Raw genomic sequence first — 23,516 nt, 5'->3', positions numbered from 1 at the left:
TTGGCAGATGACATGATTGTCTATGTGGAAAACCCCAAAGTCTATAAAAACCTCCTGGAACTAATAAGTGAGTTAAGCAAGCACTCAGGAAACAACGCCAGTATACAAAAGTCAGTTGATTTCTTATATACTAATACTAGTAGCTGGAATTTAAAATAGAAAGTAAACATTTACTATATCATCAAAAATGAATTATATATAAATCTAACAAAGAATATGCAGGATCTATTTGCAGAAGAACTATAAAATACTGGTGAAAGAAATAAAAAATATCAAAATAAATGCAGAATAAATGCTCATAGATTAGAAAAATCAATATGGTCAACATGTCAATTCTTCCCTATTTGATTTGACATTTAACATAATCCCAATAAAATCCAAGAAAGCTTTTCTGTTGACAGCAACCATTTCTAAAACTTATGTGGAAAGCAAAGATACTAGAATAATCTAAAAATCTCTGAAGAAAACAAAATTAAAAGACTCATTTACCCAATTTCAAGATTTCTATAAAGCAACAGTAATATAGACAGTGTGGTATTACTAAAAGTATATATACATAGATGAACAAAACAGATCAACAACATAAATAGACCCCAAAAATATAGCCAAATGACTTTTGACAAAGGTGCCAGGGAATTCAATGGAGAAAGTGTAGTCTTTTCAACAAATGGTAATAAAACAATTGGAAGAGCATATGCACTTGGATAGGCTTTGACAGGCAGTTCTTTAGTCAAACACCAATCTAGATGTTACTGTGAAGGTAATTTTTAGATGTGATTAACATCTAAATCAGTGGACTCTGAACAAAGCAGATTACCCTCATCCAACAAGTTGAAGACCTGAAGAGAAGGAATTCTACCTCCAGACTGTCTTCCGACTTAAGGCTAACATCAGCGCTTCCCTAGGCCTCTAGTCTACCTGCTTTCCTTCCGGATTTCAGACTTATGCATGTGAGCCAATTACTTTAAATCAATCTCTTGAGAGAGAGAGATAGAGAGAAACAGACAGACAGACAGACAGACATAAAGATATAGAGAGATATATACATCCTATTGGTTCCGTTCCTCTGGAGAACCCTGACTAATACAGTTCACTGTATAGTATCTGAAAAAGTAATTGGAAAGATAATTCCTTGCAATGGAACCCCAAGATTGCTGTTCATCTATGTTGCTGCCAAAACATGAAAGGTTCCCAGATGTGAACAAACTTTGAATCACCCTAGTTATTTTACTTATTTTCACTGATTCAACATATGTTCTCAGACTGCTACCAAAGCAAGCACAATTATTTTTTTCCGTTGAATTTTGGTGAAGGTAAGTCAATTTACTCCACTCGAAATTATTAGTTTTAGTCAAAAGCAGAAAGACTGGGTTGTTGGTTTAAATTTGATAAACACTATTACATCATATAGTGTTTCTGAATGAATTAGGGGTCAGGCATATGCTCCTCAGGGAAAAAAAAGACATTTGCCAAAGGTAGAAAGAGTGTATTCTCAAAGAATATCCAGAAGAAGAAACAAATCTCCCCTTATCAGAATGGATACCAAGATCTGCAGTCTTTAAACAGGTGCTAAGCTTGTTATTTTGTACTCTAGGTCTCTCGCCAAAAATATTTTGTGGTGTTTTTAATTTATGCATTAAGAGTAATAATATCTAACATTCCCTCCTCACATCTGGCAAGAAACAGCTGCTGTAACAACAGATGACATTATCTTCAGCTGCTGAGTGGACACTGATTCCCAGGATGCAAATAAGAATACCTGAGGATTATCTACATACCCACACAATGCGTAATAAAACTGAAGGAAAGTAATGGTCATCTGTTTCCACAAGATAATCTTATTTGCCCCCAAATTCCAGAAAAACCACTCCACAAGCAAAACCTCAAAACCCCAACAAAGAAAGGTACCTTTCAACACTTCATGTGATTGCTTCCAAAAAGTCTTTAATCAAAATTAAGTGCTAAAGTTATGCAAGCTCAGAGAAACACTGTGGCTGAGTTACACCTGCAGTTTCTAGTCCCCCAGGTAACTAGAAGTTCTTGCCCCTTTATCACAGCTTCTGACTTCTCCAATGGAACAGTACAGCACTTGTAGCTTGTTTGCTTTAGGAAAGAGTAAATGAGCCCAAATGCTGATCTATTTATAGCTTCATAAAAGCAAATATAGGGCAATTTCCCAAATCTAGGTGCTAACCTAAAATAACCTGAAGGATGAAATATACCCACATTCTTGCAGAGAATATATCATCAGAGTAGTCAGACTTACTGGATAGTCAGTCATGTGATGCAGACACAGCTTTTTGGTCTTCTCATCATTTTCAACTGAAGATGTCCCAGGAGCCAGTCTGCGGTCAGAGATGGGTCAGCACTGGAGTACAAAAAGAAGTCTCTCCAACACATGGAACCCTAAGGAAGGATCAGTAAGATTCACCATAAGAGATCCAAATAAACAGAGAGGAAAATGGGGAAAGGATGCACACTGTTAATGGTGGTACCTCTACTGGATAACCCATCCAGGCTCATCATCCTCTAGCAGGAAGTCTTAGGGCCCCAGTCTCTTTATATACCCATATGGTAGTTCCTTTGATTACTAGGATATACACCCAAACCCCAGACTATTCTTTCTCCCAAGATCTAGCCATGCTAAGTGCCTCACTCATCTTAATTTCTTTCATTCCCCCAAAATGACCACTTCTCCATTCCTAAGCTGGGCTTACTTCCTAGCCTCAATTTTAGAATTCTGTTCTTTCTCTCCCATTTGTGTTGCTGAAAAGGGAGAGTTTAACCTTAAGTTTTGGAAGAAAGAGAGGTGGAAAAAGTCACTGAGATGGTTTGGTCTTCTCTAGGGAGCTTATTTTTTTCTTCCTCTCCTGAATACTCCAGATAGTTACTTTAAAAAAGAAAACATATTGTTAGATCCCTTATTATGCTCAAAAAGTTTTTTATTTTGCTTTGTTTTTGTTTTGTCCTAGTGGGGAAGTATGTTATAAAGTTCACTTGTGTTGCATCTTCCTGATTTGGGGAATAATTTGTTTGTTTACATGCTTGCTTGTTTACTGAAATTTGTGGGAAAAGTACCATTCTATCACATGTAGATTAATTAAATATCCCTGTATGTGGTAAGAAACATAACTAAACAATGCAACTATTGAAATGTCAGGTTCTTTGAATATACAGCAATAATGTATCATACCGATAATTCCTTTTCCATACTTTCACTGGACAACTGAATTCACAACAGTAGCATTCTTTAACACAATAATTTGACATCAGAAAATAAAATAACCAAGGTGATGACTGTAAATGTTAACTGGGTGATGATTAGTGATTCCTGGCTAGCAAACAAATTTCCTCATCAGTATAATTCTTCTTTAGTATGGAACATCTTTCAAGTTATTAGAATCTCTCGGTAAAATACAAATTGAGAAAAAAAAAAAAAAGAAATTGGCCTAGTTTAGCAACTGCTGTGTATCATCGTAGGCCTAGACAGAGTCATTATTCCATATATATCAATTATTTAATATTTTCCCTAACAATAACACTTAAAAGCAGGGCAACTCAGTTCTGAGACTCAGATTATGCATTTTATACATAATGATCACAATGACTGCCTACCTCAAAACTTATTTTGTGGATTAAATAATAACCATGAATGAAAAGAACCCCAAATCATGGGAAATATTACAGTGTTAAAAATTGTTCATATTAATTTTTTTTACTTTCTGCAGAAATACCTATGTACTTTATGCTTATACTATTTTTTGCCATAAAGTGGAATTTATTTTTATTTTATACAATACCTCAATCTTTTCCTTTATAGTTCATGCTTTTACAAAGCTTAAGAAATCTTAAGCTTATAGTTTATACTTATTATGCTTAAAAATCCTTTCCTTCTCAAACATTATATAATATCCATGTATATTTTAATCTTAATTTTTTTCAGTTTCTACATTTTAATAGTTAACCAGCTACAGTTTAATTTTGTTCTAAAGTATGTAATTTAGTTATCTAAAAATTTTTTTTTTCTGCAAATGATTACTTTTGAAATGGCAGGACCAAGAATGCTACCCCCATTTTACAGTTGAGTAACAAAAGCACAAGGAGGTAAAATGACAGACAGTGGTGTGAGAGCCAGCTCAAACCTGCTCTCAAGAGCTGATTGTAAACAGCATTTCCCAACACCACAGTCAATAAATCAGGCATAGTGGAAATATTTACACCAGGAAGATCAGTAAATACTACAAACCAGAGTTTTCTCCCCTTTCTTCCTTCCCCCCTTCTCCTTCTCCCCTCCCCCCTTCCCCCTTCCTTCCTCCCTCCCACCCTCCCAACTTCCCCTTCCTTCCTTCCTTTTGGCAGCCAGTTTATCACATGCCATTCGCAGTGGACCATATGCTGTGCTAGGGCATTAACAGAGTGATAACATAAACATCGTCTATCTTCTGAGAGTATCATTTGATTTAATGGTAACATCTTTAATTATAAGAAACACAGTATATTATAAGGTAGGAAATAAAACTCACATAACTTTTCAAGATTTAACTTAATATTACCAAAAAAAAAAAAAAAAAAAAAAAAAGAGTCCTGTGGCAAACAGGCTTTATCCATATCCCCAACTCCCAGTACAGAGGTAAAGAAGATGTATCAACCCTCCTTGTCTTTTAGGATATCTTCAGCAGAGAAGTTTGAAAAGCAGTAAACTAGAATATTTATAAGAGAGTCCTCCTACAACCTCTAGCTTGTACATCCTATAGTTTTAAGTGATTAAGCTAGAACAAAACTTCAGGTCCTCTGGCAGTTTATCGGTCTTTCAAAGACAGTATATAATTTCCCACTGCCTCATTAGCAGTGTACACTTAATGTAAATAAAGCAGAAAATATGTGCTGCTTGCCAACAAACTCTAAATATTTAGAGTATAAGCAATCATCTCTGCAGTAGCAACCTCTAAGATGGTTTCCCATTGTCCCCACCTGTGTGTTCATGACCTGTGTAAATCCCCAACTCTTGAGATTGGGCTGGATTTACTGACTCACTTCTAATGAATAAGTATGACAGAAGTTATGGGATATCACATCTGTAATTAGACTGTTAATAGTCTGTGGCTTGTTTTGGGCCCTCTCTCATTCTCTCTTGACTCACTCTCTCTGAGACAAACCAGTAGCTATGTTTTAAACTATAGAGAGCTCCAAGTGGCAAGGAATTGATATCTCCAGACAACAGACAGCAAGAAGGACTGCTTACAGAAGGGCCCAAGGTGTACAACTGTGCAAGTATGCAGTGACCCCACTCTCAGTTTTCATATTTTTAATTTTTAATTTTGTCCTCTCCTATGTTTGGATGGCTTTGCAAGTACTGATGCTCTGTACTTTGTGTTTGGGATGTAGTTTTAAAAATTAACACTAGCACAACTTATGCAGTGGTGATTCTCTCTCTTACTGTATTATGCTTCTCTGATTTGTCACTAGGACTTACTGGAGCCACTGGAGGGCTGGAGTTTCAGGACTCGATGAGTGTATGCTTAGGAGGAGATGCTGTCAGCTATTCATTAGAAGAGAAAGCTGCTGTCCAAAACTTATTAAGCCATTACTCACAGGTCAGGAATATGGCCTTGGATTTAATATTTTCTGTTTTTGCCTTGCAATGGAAAGAGCACACCAAGTATTTCTTCTATTTTCTAATCCCTCACAAAATAGACTCCCTTCAGAAAATCATCTTGACATCCACTGACACTGACTGCAAAGATTTTGAAAATTCAGATCACCTTTCTCTCTCTGGTCTGACACTACATGCTTGGCCTTGCTCAGCCCAGTTGGCTGCCACTTCCACTGATGTTTATACTATATAAAACAGTTCTATTAATCAGTCCCCTTGCCTAATAGGTTCAAACAATTCTGAATCACTGTTGGTCATTATCACCCTGGCCCCTATGCCAGTGCGACCAACTTTTGCAAAGAGGTCTTTGTTACAGCTTAACCTTTGATGTGTAAAACTGAGGTGGAAGAAGCTTCTCTGACCATGTGCCTCTGATTTGTTGCCTGAACTATCTAGGACTAAGGCCTCTTCCTCCTGTGAGGTAGCAAAACATTCTTGCATGGAAGGATAAACCTGAAGCTACCACATATTCAGAGATGTGTTTAAGCTGGATGGTGGTGAGAGAGGACCTAGGTCTTCTATCTGCCCACATCTTTCTCCACCTTCAAAGCCCTAATTAAATACCAGCTTTTCATGAAATTATACCAAATTCTTGTAGTTGGAAGCAATGTCAACTACCTAGGAGTTCCTTACCATCTTGGTTGTCCCACTCTCATCTCAAAATATAAGCAGCTTGCTTTTTAGCTACTTGTGTGCACCTTTACTTCCCCTACCAAAGCCCTGACTCGAAATCAATGGCCAATATTTATTTTCCTTTGTATTGCCCCACGGCTTCTCACATAAAAACTTACTTATAGAAGGAGTCCAATAAATGTTTGTTAATTGGATGAATGAAAAAATGAATGAGAAGAAGGAAGCTACCTTGACAAGAGAGGAAGCACCGGGCAATGAGAACCATGAGCATACCAGTTGGAAGTACAGATGAATCATGGAACAGGGAGTCAGGAGGAACTGAAAATGATGAGGGTATTGGGGAGGCAGATGCAGGTACAGGACAGAACCCAAAGTTACACCTAACTTCATCAATTTAAAAGATCTGGTCTATTTAAAGTGGTATATTTTCAGATTTTTGTTTGTTTTTTGCTGCCAATGAAGTTTAATGTAATAGTTAATTCCTGGGGTTGTCTAAGCAAAGAAAGAAAAAAGAAACTATTAATAACTATCAAACTGTGAGTAATGGGCATTTATTTGAGCATTAGAATTGAGCTAATCTCCACAACAAAACACAAAGTAGCTATAATAAACATATATTTCCTAAGATTATAGGCTATTATTATTATTACCTTGTGAAAATAATACTAGAGATTAGTACTTTCAATACTTGGATCCCTTTCGGGTTGCAATGCTGTGATGTCACTTCTATGTACTGATCGTCCTTGAGTTTCTAACAGTGTAAGACACTAGAAGCACTGATTAGATTTGGAGGATTATCCAATTGTGTGACTCACCAGCTGTATAATTTCAGATAAATCCTCTCACCTCTCTGGGTTTCATCTTCCTAATTTTAAAATGAGGACATAGGCTGGAAAATCCAACAATTCCCTTCCAGGTCTATTATTCATTGGTTCTAGGATCTAGGAATTAGCATCCAAATGTGGACAAAGACGGTCCCTTTCTTTCTCCTCCTTCCATCTGGACAGGCCTCTTCACTTTCCACCAGCCATGGATTTACTCGGGGTTAAGAGGCTTCCTGGCCACCTGAGGAACTCTCTCATTATATAGCTCTCCTTCTAGTTCCTAACCCTTGAGGGGATTACAGGCACCCTTGAGAGACTTCCTTTCTGTGATGTTTTTACTTAGCATTCAGATATTACTTTGTATAATCTTTTCTCACATAACCATGTACTTTTTCTATTCTCTTCCAACTCTTTGACAATAACCTCAGGAAATACCTTTCTTTCTCTTTTTTTCCCTTCTACTCTTTATTTCATTTCCCTCCTCGTTTTACTTATGAGATGAAATAGGGTGACTCATTTCATTTTCTTAATAAATTGTTTTCTAAAATGTTTAATAACTTTTTTTCTGATTATACAAAGACATTCATGTTTATTATAGGAAGTTTGGGAAACGATAAGACAATAAATTATCCACAATATTGTTATCTAGAGCTATTCACTAGAAATATTTCAGGATGTTTCCTTTTACATTTTTGTATATATATGTAAATAACTTTCAAACTTATAATTTGAATTATGCTACACTTTTGTTTTTGTGTTTTGTAACCAGGTATTTTTCACCTAACGCTTTATACTTTGTTTCCTAAGCATTTTCCAACATCAGCATTGATTAAACACTATATCTCATATCCTGAGTCTAATAATAATAATAATAATAATACATAATCTAGTGATTACTATGTGCCTGGCAATATCCTAAGCACTTTACATAGGTTATCATCTTAAGTCCTCAAAATAACCATGTGATATGGACACCGTTATTATCCACATTTTAAAGATTTGGAAACTGTCACAGAGAGATATTAAATAACTCATTCAGGATAACACAGCTAGCAAATTCTAAAGTTGGGATTCGAGCTCAGGAGTCCAGCTCCGGAGTTTGTATAAATAATCATTATATATACCACCTTTGGTCAGCATTCCTGTCAGCTTGAACTTAAAAATATATCCAGCATTTTACAACTTCTCTCCACTTTTTTACCACTTCCCTTGTCTAAGGTGCCATCATCTATTACATGGATTATTTCAAAAGCTTCACATCTGGCCTTCCTGTTTCTGACTTCCTGCTTTTGGTCTTCAACACTTCTGAAGTTGCTTCTGCAACTGTCCGTCTATAGTTGTTTTCAACTTAGTAGCCAGAGATATTCTTTTAGAACATAAGTACTATCGAGTCGATTCATTGTTTAAAGCCTTTCAATTGTCTCCATTTGACTCAGAATAAGAGCCAAAGTCCCTTCTGTAATGGCTCTCTGTGTTCACTATTAACCCCCCATTCTCCTCCTTACTCATTGGCTTCTCTACCCCCACCCTACACTGGCCTCTTTATTGTTCCTCACTTGCACCACAGGACATTTGTACTTGCTGTTCTCTTTGCCTGGAATATTCCTCCCCAGAAGAGCCATGTGACTTGCTTTCTCATCTCCTTAAAGTCTTTGCACACATGTCACCATCTCAACAAAACTCTCTCTGACCATCATTTAAAAAATTTTTCAGCCTTGTTGAGGTATAATTGAAAAATAAAATTGTAAGATGTTTAAAGTGTACATGTGATGATTTGATATACACATACCTTACAAAAGAATTCCCACCATGGAGTTAACATATTCATCACCTCACATATTTTACCTCTTTCAAGAGTCTCCTATGTCACCAACTTGGTCCCTTACTCCCTAACCATTTTTCAAATTTCAAGTATTCTCACAATTCTCCCTTGCTGCCCCTGGCAATACCATCTCTCCTCACTTAGTTTTTATTACTATATTAATAAATTACTGTATTTAATATAAATATAGATATATTATTATTCATTGTTTTCTGTCTCTTCTGACTAGAACAGGTAGAGTATGTATGCGTGTTTTCCCATTGCTTATATGTCAAAAATTTACTTTCACAAAGATTAGCTCAATATATATGTTCTAGATTTGTATGTTATTCTTAAAAATATTAATCCTTTAATGCATCTGGAACTTATGCTGTATGATATGAAATAACTTTTTTTTCAAACTATTTGTTAACTATAGTTTATCCCATCCACATTAGGTTGTGATACTTATTTTACCAGATACTAACAGGTGTCTTTTTATTAATCTCTCTGGCCAGAATTATGTAAAGCCCATACTCTTTTGATGATTGCAGTTTTTAAAATGTTTAAATAGATAATAGGGCAAGTTAACTCATCATCAGTTGTGAGTTAACTTTCTCTTAAACATTTTCTCAGGTACTTTCATCACTTTATTCTTACAAAGTTAATTTAGAACTATGTTGCCTTCTTCCAAAATAGAACTTTGATTAGAATTTCATTAAAACTATAAATTAAAAAAAAAAAACTATAAATTATTTGTGAATAATCAATACCCTCAGGCTATTCAGTGTTTTTTATCAAAGAATAAGCTATATTTTATTTATTTATATCCATGATTTGTTCCAAAAGGACTTCAGGCAGATTATATCAACTCATAAATTATAAAATCTTCAATAAGAGGATGGGAATAATAGGACAAGAAGAAAAGAAAAACAAAACATAAGATGTAATTAGAAGTAAGCTCAAGACACAAAATGCATTCAAAATGCTTCTGTATACTCAATGAAGTGGATTCACAAATCTGTTTAAGTTATGGAGAAAATATTGCAAGGACAGAGCTCAACTGTTTCAATAAGATTAAAAAAAGTTTTGAAACCAGAGATCAGTTTCTCCCATTGCTGGACTGCAAGTGGGCCCTGAGTTGTAAGTAACACCACTCAGAACCAAAAGGATATGATCCACCTCCATAGCTCCTAGTGGACTGCCTTAATAGAGGGGAAGTTTTAGAATCCCTAGATTATGGGGTGGCAATGAGTTTCAACTATAAGCAACAGCTGACTGGTTACTGGCTGTGGTGAGAACACTTCTGAAGCTTCCCTGAGGCTTAACAAAATGGGGTTCTGAGATCAATTACTGATAACCAGTGGTGGTTCAGGAGTGAGTGGTATCAATCCACAAGCCATTAGTTCACCTTATATTAGGAATGAATGTGTATACAGTTTCTAGAAAAGTATCTACAGAAGCAATTTGGTGAAAGATATGAAATTGCAGCTTGAAAAACTAGGCAACCCCAAACTAGGTAATTCAAAGGAAACCACATCTAGAAATTTTATGATCAAACTGCTGAGAACTGAAGACAAAGAAAAAGATCTTGAAAGCTGCTGGGGGTGGAGGTGGTGAGGAGGCATCACATTATATATAGCAGAATAATGTTTGAATGACTTCAAATTTTGCACCAGAAACCACAAAAGACAGAAAACAAATAACATTTTTAAAGTGTTGAGTAAACAGAACTGTCAACCCTGAATTTTATATATAGAAAAAAAATCTATCAAGAATGAAGGCAAATAAAGACATTCTTAGATAAAGAAAACTAAGAGAATTTGTCTCTATTGATCTTCCCATAAAGAAAGTCTCCTTAGGCTGAAGGAAATGACACCAGAGGGAAACTTGGAACTTTAGAAATGAAAAGGAATGACAGAAATGGTAAACATTTTGGAAAACAGAATAGGTTGTGTTTATTCTTAAGTTTTTTAACATATGTTTCATGGTTGTAATAAAAAAATTATAATATTGTCTGGGGAGAGTATTTCAATGTACATAGATGTAATATACTTGGAAACAGCAACATAAGGGAGAAGACTTGTTTCATGGCCTAGCATGTGGTCTATCTTGGAGAATGTACCACATACATTTGAGAAGAATATATATTCTAGTGTTGTTGGATGAACTGTTTCTGTTTATGTGTGTTAGGTCCAATTGGTCTATAGTGTTATTTAAATCCTCTCTTTCCTTGCTGATCTCCTGAATGGTTGCGTAAGCCTCTATTTTTTACACTAAGTGGTAAAATATTAACTGTAAGAAGACTATAAAATTAGGTATGTATATTTTAATCCCTAGAGTAACCATTAAAAAATAATACAAAGTGGTAGTAGCCAAACACCAATACATAAATTAAAATTTAATTGCTTAAAATAATTCAAATACCCAAAAGAAGGTCTGAGCAGAACAAATATCAGAGTAGAAAAATAATAAAATGGTTGACATAGTGAACCATATAAATTATTACATTAATGTGAATTCTTTAAACACAATTATTAAAAGACAAACATTATCAGATTAGATTTTTTTTAAAGGACTCAACTATAAGCTGCCTATAAAAACACAGTTTAAATACAATTATATAGACTGAGTAAAAGAAAAAGGATAAAAATGATATGCCATATTTATGGAAAATCAAAGGAAACAGAATGGCCAAAATTTTTTAAATAAAATAAAATTGGAGGATTTACAGTACTTAATTTAAACCTTTGAAACAACAGTAATCAAACAGTGTGATTTTAGCAAAAGAATGGGCATATAAATCAGCGGAACGGAATGGAATCCAGATATTGACCTGTACACAAAAGTGCAACTGAATTTTGAGAAAAGTACAAAACCAATTCAACAGGGAAATGACAGTCTTCCACAAATGATATTGGGACAATTGGTCATCCATATTTAAAAAAAAAAAACAAAAAACACCTTAATATATACTGTATATCTTATGTAAAAATGGACTCAAAATGGATCACAGACATAAATGTAAAATATAAAATGTTCTTAGACATGACATCAAATGCATAGTCCATAAAAGAAAAATATGATTAACTGGATCATCAAAATTAAAAATATTTGGTCTATGAAAGACAGGGAATGAAAAAAACCACAAGCTCAGAGAAAATATTTTTAAGTTACGTATCTGACAAAGGACTTGTATCCAGAATATATGAAGAACTCTCAAAACTCAACAATAAGAAAACTCAATAACAATGGGCAAAAGATTTAAACAAATACCTCACCAAAGAAAATATACAGATGGCAAATAATGACATGAAAAGGTAATCAACATCATTATTCATTATGGAAATACAAATGATAAACAGAGTAAGATTCCACTACCCATCTATTAAAATGACCAAAAAGAAACAAACAACAACAAAAACACCTGCAAAACTAAGTTCTGGCAAGGGTGCAGAAGAGCAACTAGGATTCTCAGACATTACTGGTAGAAATGCAAAATAGTACAGCCACTAAGGAAAATATCTTGTCAGTTTCTTATAAAGTTAAACATACTGTTACTCTCTACTCAAAAATCCCACTCATAGGTATTTATGCAAGTGAAATAAAAACATATGCTCACATAAAAACCTGCTGACAAATGTTTATAGCAGCTTCATTTGCCAAAAACTAGAAGCAACCCACTAGTCCTTCATCTGGAGGATGAATAATCAAATTGTGTTAAATCCATTGAAAGGAAAACTACTTAAGAATAAACTGGTTTACTGAAAACAGTATGGTACCTACAACAACATGTATATATTTCAAATATATTGTACTGGCTGAAACAAGTTAGACTAAAAAGTCTACATACTATGTGAGTATGAATCATTTTATTTGACATCCTGGAAAATGCAAAACTATATGGGTAGAGAACAGATCAGTGGTATCAAGGCTTAAAGAAGTAAATCTGACTATAAAGTGTCAGCCCAAGGGCATCTGGGGGGAGAGTGTTAAATTGTTCTGAATCTTGATTATGGTCATGGTTACATGACTCTGTGCATTTGTCAAACCTCACAGCACCATGCAACATAAAGATTGAAGTTTACTGTTTATAAATTTAAAGCAAATTGGAAAAGATGGAAAACCCCCCAAATTTCTATTCGAGCCAAAAAACTGAATACAGATGAATATATAGGGCTTTTTCTTAAAAGAGAATGAAAATTTCACTATTTTTAACCCTGCTTACTATTGTAACATTTCATCTTACCAAAGAAAATAATACAATTCCTGTCTTCCTATTATAAAGACATCAGTGTACTCAGCAGTGTTGTTAAAATACTCTGTCAGAGGGATGGAGGCAGAAAAGAAGAGATTATGTGCTTTTTGATAAATCTTTGCTGCTGCATGTGTGGTTGCTCTGTAAGTAAGGGAACCTGCTATCCTGGTAGTTTTCTGAATAGAGCTGTCTAACAGGAAGGATCAGTGAAGTTACCAAATGATTAATGAGCCTGAAAACACAGAATGCTGCTATCTTTATGAACAGTGAAAAACTATAGACCTTAAGACTAAACAGAGTGAAAGACATATTGTGTGATTCATTTTCTCTAGCCCTAGCTCACTGTTCTCAGGAACCTACTTCTATCTGCATGGTGATGAAAAATAAACTTTAGTAAACAATATATGGGTTTTTTGTTTTTCTTTGGTTGTTTGTTTGGTGGGAAATGAGGTTGTAGTATTGTGGGATCAGGTTGATTCAACCCCATAAACAATGTCTGATGTAAGCAATGTTAGCCTTTGAGCTTCTCAGTGTTTTCCTATATCATTATCTACTTTACCCCATCTGTTTCGATTTCTTTTGTCCAGCAGAAGAAAAAAAGCTTTCATTTTAGGTATGTTATGGATTTTGCTAATTCCTACCAAAAGCCACCAGTGTTAGTGGAACAGGCAACTCCATAAGGGTCTTAGCCAGCTTGAAAGCATTCCCTACAAGTAGTTAGTCAAAAGGAAAATCATATATCAAAGTGGATATATAAAAATTATATTCAACTGTTTCCCTACAATTAATCTTCTGTTCTCAATCCTTTTCTTCCCTGATGCCCAGGTTGTATTGTTGTGGCCATGAAAATATTGGGGATAAGAGGAATTGATAGAACAAAACTGAAAGCATAGACTTTATATATGAGTATATGCACAGATGCATAATCTCTTTCCTTTGCATCAGACCACTCTTGTTAACACAATTTCTCTAGAAACAAATATTATAATGATCAATTTTCTAACTTGAATAATTTTCTGAGTACCTAAGTGTTGAACTCTAAATTTAGTGTTGATGAATCAATATGAGTTATTAAAAGTTGAACAACATGACATTTTCTGCTTTGACCTGATTTCCCAAGGAGCACCTCACACATATTAAGACTCACATTTATGATGAATGCCAGTGTTTAGGACCCAGAGATTAACGAGGGAAGATATGTGGCCCACACAGGAGGAAAACATAAGGTGGTGACCACGGAATGGAAGAAGAGATCAACCTTGTAGACCTAGGGGAAAATGGGGAGACTGAGTGGCCCATCTGGAACCCAGCGTTCCCCTCAATGCTGCCCTACTAGAAAACTCAAATCTACACTCCTTTGCCTACTTCCAGAACTTCTGCCCACACCCCTCTTTCCCCAATCTCCTCCTTATGAGTCACTATCTCCTCCCCATAATCCTGTCCCCATTTCCTTCCAGCTCAAGTTCCTATATCAGAACATTTTCAGTGGCTTAGATCGCAGGGAGACTCAGCTTTTACTACCCAGAAGGTGGTACATTAATGGAAAAGATCAGCTATTTCTCTACCAGAGTGGGATGTTTCTTTGACAGCCAACTTAGAATACCTGTTTCCCATAGAAACAATGCATTATTGTTATATTTATACAATACTATACTTCAGATATATTTAGACTTGACCTCACCAACAGACATAAATATTCTATATAATAGTTTCCCCCCCCAAGAAAAACGTCTTCTGAACAACTGATATATAATCAAACTTTGGGAACCCTACCCATTTTCATAGTAGGAATTTCAAGTAGTTATATTTGTATCTGCATTATTTTCTTCATTACTATAAATTTCTGGGCACTAGGGATAAGGCTAAACTTTTATTAGATTAGTAAGGAAGATAGACTATCTACCTTGTGCCATAAACCAGGCTCTAGAGAAGAGAAAATTAATCACCATCAATTGTTTATTATGTACAAATTTGGCTGTGGTCTATGCTTGGCCATTTTAAAAGGAACTAAAATCTAGTCTCTTCCCTCTAGGAACTTAAAATTAAATACAGGCTATTCTAATAAAGCCATAGAAGTCCAGGAAACATGTAAATTAAATAAGAAGTATTTATCAGTCAAAAAACAAATTTAATTAAATGAGAGCTGACCTCAGAAAAATAATCCTCAAAGTGTCCTGAAAAGTTACTTTGCGAAAGAGTGAAGGGCTGAATTGGCGATGCTCTCTTTGAGGCAGTTTGCTTTGCCCACCTCCCAAACTGAAGACTTTTCCTTGCATCTAGAGCATTGGGAACATCAAGGGTCTGCTTTGTCTTAACACTGCACCTGTGAGGAGAGCGTAACTCTTCTCTGACCCTCTCTTTATTCTCTACAGTCATTCCAGACTTGGAACTTTTCCTTCCATTTTGAAAATAAGGAATTCCTTCCATTGTGACATGTTGATTTGGTTGAAGGACATAAAGAAGAAAATCTGGTTATACACAAATACATAATTAGAGAAGGGAGAAGTATTTTAGTAGCCTTTTTAAGGTGATCTGATACCAAACCAAAGCTTGATAAGTGGTAGTTTCTTAAAGGTTAGTTGCAATACAGAATCTGAAGCCGTATCAAAAAATAATCTGTACTCTGCCACATTAAATTGATTTGTCTATCTTGAATTTTGAATAAATCTTTTATCCATGCAAGATTTGGTAACAGCATACATTGGTCATTTGGAAAACATTGGATCATTGAGTTATTTAGACCTTCTAAATGTTGACACATTTCATTACACAATATAAAACTTACATTTGTTAATATGTCTAACAATCTTTGTGGAAAAGTCTTTATGTATTGGGAAGCTGTCAGACTCATGTTGGTGGATACTAGTTTTCACTTAGAATCTCTAATTGTATCATTGGCACTGTTTTCAGTAGTGTGCAATAGTTGGTTTGCAATGGTTTACGAGATCCAATTATCTACTCTTAACTCTGTGTTCAGTGACATCAAGTTGGTAGTTTGAAATCAGCCATGCTGGGAGTATTTACACCACAGAAATTGGCTATAAATCTACAAATTGGGACTTTCTTTGTCCCCCGGGGGCTAGTTGCTAAACATTTATCAGAACATCACTAGTTGGTTGTTTTCCTTGAAGTGACAGGTTTACATTTTGTTGAAGATAAATTTTCTGCCAAGTCCCTTAAATTTGAATAATGATAGGCTGTCTGACAGCTTTCTTTAAAAAAAGAAGTGTTGCATGAAAAAGCAGTTTATTCATCTCACAGTTCAAACTATTGGACGAATGCTTTTCCTCCGGAAAACCTATGTATTTTTTAATATGCAATATGCTTTATGCATATTTTCCCTTCCTTGAAAAAAGAATAATAAAAACGACATGTTTTCAAGTGTCAAAATGTAATAAAATTAGTAATTTTTACTGCTTCATCAAAACATTCCTAAGGAGCCAGAAGTTTTACCCATCATTGCTTTTCAACACCTGTACAAATGTCAGTACAGTGGAAAATGCAAATAAGATCTTAGTATTTTTATGAAAAGTTTTATGAATCCTCTGAGAGTAACTCAGGATCCCCAGAGTTCTATAGTGTATACTTTGAAATCCACTGTTTTAGACAAACAGAAACCTAGAAAATTTACTACCAATATACTCTCACTTAAGTCTAAAGAAAATAAAGCCTCAAGAAACAAATATCAACATCAGATGATATCAGAAGGAGAATTTGAGATGCAAGAAGGGATGATAAAAAAAATAAAATGGTAAGCATGTGTTAAATGAAAATAAATATGAAATAATAAGCATGAAATAATAATGTGTATGTTGAGGGATTAAATAAGCAAGAGAAACTAAAATAGCAAACAATAATAGTATTTAACTCAGGAGGGAAGGCATATGAAAATATTTGAAATTCTTGATTTGTTTCAGAAGATGGACAAGATAACTTGAAACTACAGTTAAGTCAAATATGAATGTTAAAATTTTCAAGGGAACCACTAAAATATTAGAAATGTCATATATATCTTACGTTATATTTTGAATAGGCAGAAGAGAAAAAAGTAAAAGAGTAGGGCCTTCCCTGGTGGTGCAGTGGTTAAGACTCCATGCTCCCAATGCAGGGGACCTGGGTTCGATCCCTGGTCGGGGAACTAGATCTCACATGCATGTCACAACTAAGGAGCCCAGATGCTGCAACTAAGGAGCCAATGAGCCAAAACTAAGACCCAGGCAACCAAATAAAAATAAATAAATAAATATTTTAAAAAAGAAAAAAGAGAGAGTAAAGGGAGAAAAAGGACTGAAAAAGTCATAACTGCACCTAATATCTTTGTAATTAAAACTAACAAAAATCAATTAACTTATCAGGTTAAAAGGGAAATACTGAGAATTTTCACTTTTGTCTATGATAGAGTAGTTTGTAAAAGACTAACCTTCACATCAAGAATAATTGTTGACTGTAATGAAAATGAATAAACTACTGTCTGAACATATCAGAGAGTAGCATTGACACCCAGAGCTTGAAACAGCCTACATGACAGAGAGGATGGAAACACTTTGACGTGGCCATGACATTCTCTGCCCCGTTTCTCCTGGAAATATATGCTAATAATAATTGTTGTCAACCTAGAGCTATTGCAGAAAGCAGCAGCTCTGAACCTTTAACATTCTCACAATACTAGGCAGACAAATAGAGTTTAATACTATGAAGTCAGCAAGAACTTGAGGGACCAAGATCCTGGAGTTTAAGAAACTAGAGAGAATAAGTCTGACATTCTGCACTTCTTTTTCTCTAGATACATTTTCCAAAGCCCACACTTTGTAGGATAAGAGATCTAAAAGTTGAGAAACTAGTTCTCTTGTGAAATTTGCCATCATGACATCAATTTTCTTGAATATATTCATCACAACTATTTTAGAGTTCACATAAAATACTTTCAAAATGTAGTTCACCTATGAGTATATTTCTATTAAATACTTTGTTTTTATCATTTTGTCACTTGGCTAGTCTCATACTTTTTTTATGTTTTTTTTTGGGGGGGGGTATAGTTGCTTTACAATGTTGTGTTAGTTCCTGCTGTACAATGAACTGAATCAGCTCTATGTATACATATATCCCCTCCCTCTTGGACCTCCCTTCTACCCTAACCCCATCCCAACCATCCAGGTCACCACAGAGCACCAAGCTGAGCTCCCTGTGCTATACAGCAGGTTCCCACCAGCTATCTGTTTTACACGTGTCAGTGCATGTACGTCAATACCAATCTCCCAATTCATCCCACCCTCACTCCCCCTGCGCTGTGTCCACATGTCCATTCCCTACATCTGCATCTCTATTCCTGTCCTGCAAATAGGTTCCTCTGTACTATTTTTCTAGATTCCACATACATGTGTTAATATACGATATTTGTTTTTCTCTTTCTGACTTACTTCACTCTGTATGACAGACTCTAGGTCCATCAACGTCTCTACAAATGACCCAATTTCCTTCCTTTTAATGACTGAATAATATTCCATTGTATATTTGTACCACATCTTCTTTATCCATTCATCTGCCGATGGACATTTAGGTTGCTTCCATGTCCTGGCTATTATAAATAGTGCTGCAATGAGCATTGTGGTACATGTGTCTTTTTGAATTATGGTTTTCTCAGGGTATATGCCAAGTAGTGGGATTGCTGGGTCGTATGGTAGTTCTATTTTTAGATTTTTAAGGAACCTCCATACTGTTCTCCATAGTGGCTGTATCAATTTACATTCCCACCAACAGTGCAAGAGGGTTCCCTTTTCTCCACACCCTCTCCAGCATTTATTGTTTGTATGTTTTTTGATGATGGCCATTCTGACCAGTATGAGGTGATACCTCAGTGTAGTTTTGATCTGCATTTCTCTAATAATTAGTGATGTTGAGCATTTTTTCATGTGCCTCTTGGCCATCTGTATGTCTTCTTTGGAGAAATGTCTATTTAGGTCTTCCACTCATTTTTTGATTGGGTTGTTTGTTTTTTCAATATTGAGCTTCATGAGCTGTTTGAACATTTTGGAGATTGATCCCTTGTCAGTTGCTTCATTTGCAAATATATTCTCTCATTCTGAGTGTTGTCTTTTCATCTTGTTTATGGTTTTCTTTGCTGTGCAAAAGTTTCTAAGTTTAATTAGGTCCCATTTGTTTTTGTTTTTTTTTTCATTACTCTAGGAGGTGGGTCAAAAAAGATCTTGCTGTGATTTATGTCTGAGAGTGCTTTTCCTATATTTTTCTCCAAGAGTTTTATAGTGTCCTCTCTTACATTTAGGTCTTTAATCCATTTTGAGTTTATTTTTGTGTATGGTATTAGGTAGTGTTCTAATTTCATTCTTTTACATGTATTGTCCAGTTTTCCCAGCACCACTTATTGCAGAGACTGCCTTTTCTCCATTGTATTTCTTGCCTCCTTTGTCATAGATTAGGTGACCATGGGCACATGGGTAGTCTCATACATTTTTTTTTTTAAACATCTTTATTGGAGTATAATTGCTTTACAATGGTGTGTTAGTTTCTGCTTTATAACAAAGTGAATCAGTTATACATATACATATGTTCCCATATCTCTTCCCTCTTGCGTCTCCCTCCCTCCCACCCTCCCTATCCCACCCCTCTAGGTGGTCACAAAGCACCGAGCTGATCTCCCTGTGCTATGCGGCTGCTTCCCACTAGCTATCTATTTTACATTTGGTAGTGTATACATTTTTATTTTAATACTGAACACTGCATGTAACATGGCAGAGTATCTATTTGTTGCCATTTTCTTCTGAGGGAATTTAATTTTCTTTTGTCAGGCAGTTAGAATAAGGCCACACCTTACTTGTAACAGAAACATTTGCGTATTGACGAAAAATTTAAGTCAACAGAAATATATATTTCTAAATTTATATATAATAGCATAATTTAAAAAGATATCAAGCAAATATATAAACAGAACAGAACAAAAATAAGTAATTAGACAATTTAACACTTATTCGTTTATAGCTCAAGAAAACAGTCCCCAGTAAGCACAAAAATTGAACCATAGAACTAATAAGTTCAAACTAATGAAAATTATAAACACCATACCATGTGTGTATGAAGCCAGTACATACTCCTTAAAAATATACATTTTAGGTGGGGAGGGGGAAGAATGGACTGGGAGTTTGGGGTTAGTAGATGCAAATTTAGAAATTTGTATTCTAAATTACATTTAGAATGGCTAAACAAGAAGGCCCTACTGTATAGCACAGGGAACTATATCCAGTCTCCTGGGATAAACCATAATGGAAAAGAATATTTTTAAAAATGTATATATGTGTATAACTCAGTCACTTTGCTGTGCAGCAGAAATTAACACAACAGTGTAAATCAACTATACTACAAAAACAAATATATATATATATAGTCACACATTTTTAACTGAGCCTAGAACATTTCCTAAAATTGGCCAGGCTTTAGGCCATTAATCAAGTCTCAATAAATTTCAACACAACAGACTATTTTCTTATATCAATATGCAAATGAGATAGAAATCAATAACAAAATATATATTTAAAAACCACACATATTTGAATATTCTAATACCTTCTGAAATAATTCATAGACAAAATAATCATGAAAAAATTAGAAAATATTCAGAACTAAATAATGAGGAAAATAGAAAATCGTGAAACTTGAGTGTGATAAATAATCTTATACGTCAACTTGACTGGGATAAGGGATGCCCCAATAGTTGGTAAAACATTATATCTGGGTGTGTCTTTGAAGTATTTCCAGAAGATTTAACATTTGAAATGTTGAACTAAAAAGGGTAGCTAGCCCTCCCTAATATGGATGGACCTCATCCAATTTTTCAAGGGGCTGAAGAGAACAAAAGGGCAGAGAAAGGGTGGATTTGCTCTCCCTGATTAATCTAAAACATCCACCTTCTCCTGCCCTGACATGCTGGGGTGCTCCTGGTTCTAGGGCTTTCAGATTTAAATGAGAACTTACACCATCAGATGCTCCCTCACCCCATCATACTAGTCATTCTTAGGACTTCAGACTTGATCTGAATTACACCACTGACTTTCCTGGTTCTCCACATTGCAGAGGGTATGTTATGGGGCTTTTCAGCCTCCATAATAGTGTGAGTCAATTCTTAAAATAAATCCTTTCTTATATCTGCTTATTTTGTTTCTCTTACTAATGAATAATGGGATGCATCCAAAGAAATATGAGGAAGAAATTTTATAGACATAAATACTCATGTTAAGCAAAAAAAAAAAAAAAAAGAAAAAATGAAAGACTAAAAGTGAATGAGCTAAGCTTCCAATTTACTTAGGAAAAGAATCACAAGAGAAACCAGAAAAAGTGGAGAGAAGAAATAAAAAGACCACATACACAATTAGTGAAGTAGAAAAAAAATAGAGAGAAAAGATCAATGTAAACAAAGAATGTCATCTGCCCTTTCAGTAAACAAAGGATATTGTGGCCATCAAGCCATAAGCCACTGCAGCGACCCCCTCCACTGTGCAACCTGAGGGGATTCAGGGTGGAGAAAAACAGGATACTGGCCCTGCAGAGTTAAGTTGCATATCAAATGAATGATTTCAATGAGCACAGACGCTTGCATCTTCCCATACATAGAAAAGTACTAAATTCATTAACTTGAGATGTCTGGTTTTTCTTTAATTAACAGTAATCTTGGAATCCATATCGGAAAAGAAGAAGTAAAGCTGTCACTGTTTGCAGATGACATGATACTATAAATAGAGAATCCTAAAGATGCTACCAGAAAACTGCTAGAGTTAATCAATGAATCTGGTAAAGTAGCAGGATACAAAATTAATGCACAGAAATCTCTTTCATTCCTATACACTAATGATGAAAAATCTGAAAGTGAAATTAAGAAAACACTCCCATTTACCATTGCAACAAAAAGAAAAAAATACCTAGGAATAAATCTACCTAAGGAGACAAAAGACCTGTATGCAGAAAATTATAAGACACTGACGAAAGAAATTAAAGATGATACAAATAGATGGAGAGATATACCATGTTCGTGGATTAGAAGAATCAACATTGTGAAAATGACTCTACTACCCAAAGCAATCTACAGATTCAATGCAATCCCTATCAAACTACCACTGGCATTTTTCACAGAACTAGAAAAAAAATTTCACAATTTGTATGGAAACACAGAAGACCCTGAAGAGCCAAAGCAATCTTAAGAAAGAAAAAGGAGCTGGAGGAATCAGGCTCCTGGACGTCAGACTATACTACAAAGCTACAGTAATCAAGACAGTATGGTACTGGCACAAAAACAGAAATACAGATCAATGGAACAGGATAGAAAGCCCAGAGATAAACCCACGCACATATGGTCACCTTATCCTTGATAAAGGAGGCAAGAATATACAGTGGAGAAAAGGCAGCCTCTTCAGTAAGTGGAGCTGGGAAAACTGGACAGCTACATGTAAAAGAATGAAATTAGAACACTCCCTAACAACATACACAAAAATAAACTCAAAATGGATTAAAGACCTAAATGTAAGGCCAGACACTATTAAACTCTTAGAGGAAAACATAGGCAGAACACTCTATGACATAAGTCACAGCAAGATCCTTTTTGACCCACCTCCTAGAGAAATGGAAATAAAAACAAAAATAAACAAATGGGACCTAATGAAACTTAAAAACTTTCGCACAGCAAAGGAAACCATAAACAAGACCAAAAAGACAACCCTCAGAATGGGAGAAAACAGTTGCAAATGAAGCAACTGACAAAGGATTAATCTCCAAAATTTACAAGCAGCTCATGCAGCTCAATATCAAAAAAACAAACAACCCAATCCAAAAACTGGCAGAAGACCAAAATAGACATATCTCCAAGGAAGATATACAGATTGCCAACAAACACATGAAAGAATGCTCAACATCATTAATCATTAGAGAAATGCAAATCAAAACTACAATGAGATATCATCTCACACCGGTCAGAATGGCCATCATCAAACAGTCTACAAACAAATAAACGCTGGAGAGGGTGTGGAGAAAAGGGAACCCTCTTGCACTGTTGGTAGGAATGGACATTGATACAGCCACTATGCAGAACAGTATGGAGGTTCCTTAAAAAACTAAAAATAGAACTACCATACGGCCCAGCAATCCCACTACTGGGCATATACCCTGAGAAAACCATAATTCAAAAAGAGTCATGTACCACAATGTTCATTGCAGCTCTATTTACAATAGCCAGGACATGGAAGCAACGTAAGTGTCCATCAACAGATGAATGGATAAAGAAGATGTGGCACATATATACAATGGAATATTACTCAGCCATAAAAAGAAACAAAATTGAGTCATTTGTAG

At 35.2% G+C, this 23,516-nt stretch overlaps 1 protein-coding gene across 7 annotated transcripts in view; it reads right to left on the bottom strand.

The window, feature by feature from the left end:
* The window catches only part of GNGT1 (G protein subunit gamma transducin 1), a 294,503-nt gene that overhangs the window by 174,516 nt on the left and 96,471 nt on the right, over positions 1-23,516 (bottom strand). For all 7 annotated transcript variants that reach the window (XM_059932783.1, XM_059932782.1, XM_059932787.1 and 4 more), the window contains exon 2: positions 2,267-2,406. The gene's annotated coding sequence lies outside the window, so the exon portion shown is untranslated. The remainder of the gene's footprint in view (positions 1-2,266; positions 2,407-23,516) is intronic.

This window comes from Balaenoptera ricei, chromosome 9, assembly GCF_028023285.1.
Source record: "Balaenoptera ricei isolate mBalRic1 chromosome 9, mBalRic1.hap2, whole genome shotgun sequence".
Lineage (NCBI taxonomy): Eukaryota > Metazoa > Chordata > Mammalia > Artiodactyla > Balaenopteridae > Balaenoptera > Balaenoptera ricei.
Note: the sequence above shows the minus strand (reverse complement) of the source record. Positions and strands in the feature narration are given on the sequence as shown.